The sequence below is a fragment of the Nannospalax galili genome, unplaced genomic scaffold, assembly GCF_000622305.1.
Source record: "Nannospalax galili isolate Female #2095 unplaced genomic scaffold, S.galili_v1.0 scaffold40, whole genome shotgun sequence".
Taxonomy (NCBI): Eukaryota; Metazoa; Chordata; class Mammalia; order Rodentia; family Spalacidae; genus Nannospalax; species Nannospalax galili.
Genome location: NW_008347810.1, coordinates 3519309 through 3524380, shown reverse-complemented (window position 1 = coordinate 3524380; position 5072 = coordinate 3519309). Strand labels below are relative to the sequence as shown.

The 5072-nt window shown below is 36.5% G+C and overlaps 1 pseudogene; it reads left to right on the top strand.

The window, feature by feature from the left end:
* The window catches only part of LOC103743204, a 9774-nt pseudogene extending 6805 nt beyond the window's left edge, over nucleotides 1-2969 (top strand).
* The last annotated feature ends 2103 nt before the right edge of the window (nucleotides 2970-5072 follow it).

The following is a 5072-nucleotide window of genomic DNA, read 5'->3' as shown; positions in this document are numbered from 1 at the left end:
TTATGTTTCTGTGATAGAAAGACTGACTAAAGCAACTTATAGAAGGAAGAGTTTATTTGAGCTTGAGGTTCCAAGGGGCAAGAGTCCATTGTGGCAGAGAGGCATAGTGGCAGAGATGGCTGGAGGAGGAGTGGAAGCTAAGCTCTCACATCTTCAAGAGGGCACAGGAACAAGACAGCAACTGGAGATCCAGAAAGGCTTAAGAGCTCTCTAAGCCTGCCCCCAGTGACCTGTTTCTTCCAGCATAGCCACACCTTCTAAGTCCTCCCAAAACAGTGCCACCAACTGGAGAAAAAAATGTACAAATACTCGGAGCCTATGGGGAATGTTCTCATTCAATCTGTCACATATGCTGTGGGGAATTTGAATGAGATTGTATTGAAACTACAAATGGCTTTTGGTAAGATGGTCATTTTCACAATATTAATTCTTCCAATCCATAAGCATGGGAGGTCCTTCCATCTTCTGATGTCTTCCTCAATTTCTTTCTTTAAAGATTTAAATTTTTCATTGTAGAGCTCTTTAATGTCTTTGGTCGGGTTTATTCTGAGATTTTTTTTTTACAGTTAATTTGAAGGAGAGTTTTTTCATATACTCTTTCTGTGATTGCTTGTTATTGGTAAATAGAAAGACTATACACTTTCATAAGTTAATTTTGTAACCTGCCCCTTTACTGAACTTGTTAATAATTTCTAGGTGTTTTCTGGTAGAATTTTTGGTGTCTCTTAGATATAATATCATATTATCTGCAAAAAGGGATAATCTGATTTCTTCTTTTCCAATTATTACTCCTTTAATTTCCTGCTCTTGTCTTATTGCTCTTGCAAGAGTTTCAAGCATGATGTTAAAGAGAAGTGGAGATTATGGACAGCCTTGTCTGGTTCCTCATTTCAATGGGAATGCTTCCAGTTTTTCTCCATTTAGAATGATGTTGGCTGTGGATTTATTATATATGGCTTTAATTATGTTGAGGTATGTTCCCTCCAGTCCAATTGCCTCTAGGACTTTGAACATAAATGCATGTTGAATTTTGTCAAAGGCTTTCTCTGCATCTATTGAGATGACCATGTGGTTCTTGTCTTTGAGACCATTTATATGATTTATTATATTTATTGACTTGTGTATATTGACATCCCTGCATCTCTGAGATAAAGCCGACTTTTTCATGTTATGATCTTTTTGATGTGTGTCTGTATGTGGTTTGCAAGTATTTTATTGAGAATTTTTGCATCTATGTTCATTAAGGATATGGGTCTATAGTTTTCTTTTTTGGTTGTATCTTTACCAGGCTTTGGTATGAGAGTGATGCTGGCCTCATAGAAGGAATTTGGAAGTTTTCCCTCCATTTCTATTTTTTTGAATAAATTAAGTTGTATTGGATGCAGATCTTCTTTAAATGTCTGATAGAATTCTGCTGTAAATCCATGGTCCTGGGCTGTTTTTTTAGTCAGGATGTTTTGTATTACTGTTTCAAGTTCTTTTTGTGTTATGGGTCTCTTTAAGCTGTTAATCTCGTCTTGGTTTAGTTTTGGTGATTCCCATGCTTTTAGGTACCTGTCCATTTCTTTTGGGTTTTCAAATTTAGTAGCATATAGGTTCTTAAAGTATTCCCTTATAATGTTCTGTATCTTTCTGGTGTCTGTTGTGATGTTTCTAATTTTCTTTTTAGGTTGTGTCTTTATCTGGTTCTGGTATTAGAGTGATTCTGACTTCATAGAAGGAATTTGGGAGCTCTCCCTCTGTGTCTCTCATTTTGAATAATTTAAGTATTATTGGTTGGAGGTCTTTAAGTGTCTGGCAGAATTCTGCTGTGAATCCATTTGGGCCTGGGCTTATTTATTCAGGAGGCTTTGTATTGCTGCTTCTATTTCCTTATAGGTTATTTGTCTGTTTAAATGGCTGATTCTTCTTGTCTAACTTTGGTGGTTTCCATGATTTTAGATATTCATCCATCTCAAATTTAGTAGAGTATAGGTTTTTAAAATCTTTCCTTATAATGTTCTGGCTTTTTTGCTGTCTGTTGTGATGCTTCCCCTTTCATCTCTGATTTTGTTGATTTGGATTTGCTTTTTCTTTCTTTTGGTTAACTGGGCTAGTGGTCTGTCAATCTTGTTTATGTTTTCAAAGAACCAGCTTTTGGGTTCGTTGATTCTTTGTTTTGATTTCATTAATTTCTGCCCTGATTTTTGTTATTTCTTCTTTTCTGATGGGATTGGGTTTTGTTTGTTGTTGCTTTTCAAATGTCTTGAGTTGCAATGTTGAGTCATTTATTTGTGTGCTTTCTGATTTTTTGATGTGAGTGAGGTTCAACAGCCAGTGCTTTTAACTGCTGAGCTATCCCTCCAGCCCCTTGTTTAAAATATTTCGCCTTAGGAAATATACCAGTGAAATAAAAAATAAGTCCATCTTACTCATAGGAGGCCCAGCCATATAAAAATGATACAGGAATTCTAGCAGACAAATTTAGTAAGTGCCTATCAGAATAATGACATCACTCAATTTGAAAAGATTCTGAAAATAAATCAAAGCAGCATCATGGATGATCTACCCATAAAAAAACTACACTGAAGAGCTCTTAGGAAACACCAGAACACAAATGCTTATAAAAAGTAATTAAGCCTTATATGAGAATAAATTTTCCTTTTATTTCTAAGGAGCTAAACATATACAAGGCTGATGTGGCAAGCTTGCTGCTACAGTGTGGATTGGGTAACACTATTTATGGCTGAACTGATCAAGTCAATCAGCTCCTTGAACTGGGTTATCAGAAGAAGGGTGGTGCATGATATACTGCACTAGATAAATGGACCAACCAAGAGAATTCTCTGAACCATGCTGTGATCAGTAAGCTGTTAACAGAGAACAGGTTCTTCTTACAGATGTACTTAAGGCAACAGTACAGAGATATAATTCTTAAGAGACCTGAGAATGGCAAAACTAGTCAGGTGATGTATCTTGAAAATGACTAGAAAAATACTTTTGTGATTGTTTTGTTGCTGCATCAATCTCAAGAAAACCAGCCCTGATCTCCTGAAGAAAATCAAAACACCATGAGATTTATGCTGTATTGACTTTTTCCCCTAAAGATATGGCATCATAGTAATTTGTCATGGGCAACATAACCAGAGAGATTTGTATCATGATTTTAAATACACTGACACACTGCTTTTGGTTAAATGTGAACATGTTTTACCTGAAGAAATTCTCCCACAAATAACCTGTAGTAAGTTGAAATTCATATGATTTGGAACACTCCCTTTTCTCACATGTAAATGAAAGTGTTTGCTGCATTTTGCACAATGTCAGTTCTCCAAAAATGTGTTCATATATTTCTGCATCTGCAGTGTAGTGAAGGTTTAGATGAAACCTAATAATGACATTGGCATACTGTGACATAGGTTACAAATGGTAAAATAAACAGTGTAGCTCAGGAACTGTCTTTGGTTCTGATGTCTTTTTATTACATTTGCGGCAGCTCTTTTCTTTTTACACCTTAGACATTTCAGATTGCTTTGACTTCAGTTAAGATTTAAAACCCTGAGAGCAAATAAGTTAGGAATTTGTTTTTAAGTTTCTACAATTAGTCTTTATTGATAAAGTAAGGAGAATTACTTTCTGACAAAACACTTGCATTGTACTTATTTTGACAGTGATGTTTTAAAGGAATAAGATTCTTTTCTTTAAGAATGTTATTCCTTTTAAAAACAGTGTATGTTAGTTCTCAGAATGTTGCTTTAAACAAATATACCAGAACATACACAGCCAAGTGAATGCTACTCTGTGGAGGGATCATGCATGAAGGTTACTTTCTAAGGCCAGCAAACAACCATTGTCCAAAGCCTCTTGTCTTTGTTCTTTGAGAATTGTAGTCAAAGTCAATTTAAGCCACATACTATTAACTTTACATTTATATGTTGTGTAAAAAATGTATTAAGAATTAAAAAAAAAATCTTTGATTGACACAAAATTGGGGTAGGTACATGGAATAGCAGAAAATTCAGAATGGCCAAGGCAGAGGTGAAAGATTTGGATAGATTTGTCCTGACACCCTCTGCCTCTATCTGTGGCCTCCAAAAGATCCAGACGTCTCTTGACTTGATCATTTAGACCATTTTTGATTGTCAGTATCCATGTCCCCCACCACTCCTAAAATTCTGTGTCACAATTTAATTTCTCCAGGTTCTCAATAAATACTTATAAATGAGAAAAAAAAAGTATTAAGAAGCTTGCCTTTACTTATCCTTATTTGGTATCAAATAACAGTTTCAAAAAAATGAATCTAACTTTAGATGATGCAGAAAGTATGCAACTGGTTTTGAAAGTAATCTCAAAAATTTTAAAGTATTTTGTGCAGTTGCAGTGTAGTTAACAATGAACTTGAGGGGCTGGAGAGATGGCTCAATGGTTAAGAGCACTGGCTGCTCTTGCAGAAGTCTGGACTTTGGTTCCCAGCACCCACATGGCAGCTAACAACCTTCTGTAACTCCAGGTCCAGGGAATCTGATGTCCTCTTCTGGCCTCCACAGGCATTGCATGACATGGGTACACTTACATATAAGCAGGCACAATATTGATACACTTAAAATAAAATTTAAAAAATTAAATAAGTAGAAAAAGAATGAACTTGAACTGTGCTTTTCCAAGGAGATGGAACTCAGCTCTTTTGACTATATATATTATGTACATTACATATATAATGTAAATATATAATATATATTTAAGTTCACATTATCATGTAGAGTCAAAAGAAAAAATTAAGATTAACATAGTGTACTGGATAGCTTTAGTGTCAACTTGACACACCTGGGTTGAGGGAGCCTCAATCGGGAAATTGCCTCTATTGGACTGGCCTGTGGCCATGTCTGAGGGGTATCTTCTTGATGAGTGATGTGGGAGGGCCCAGCCCACTGTGGGTGGTGCCACTCTTGGGCAGGTGGGCCTGTGTTGCATAAGAAAGCAGGCTGAGCAGGGGCCAGAGGAGCAAGCCAGTAAGCAGCATTCCTCCATGGCCTGTGCTCCAGCTCCTGCCTCCAGGTTCCTTCCCTGAGTTCCTACCTTGGGCTCCCTGATGA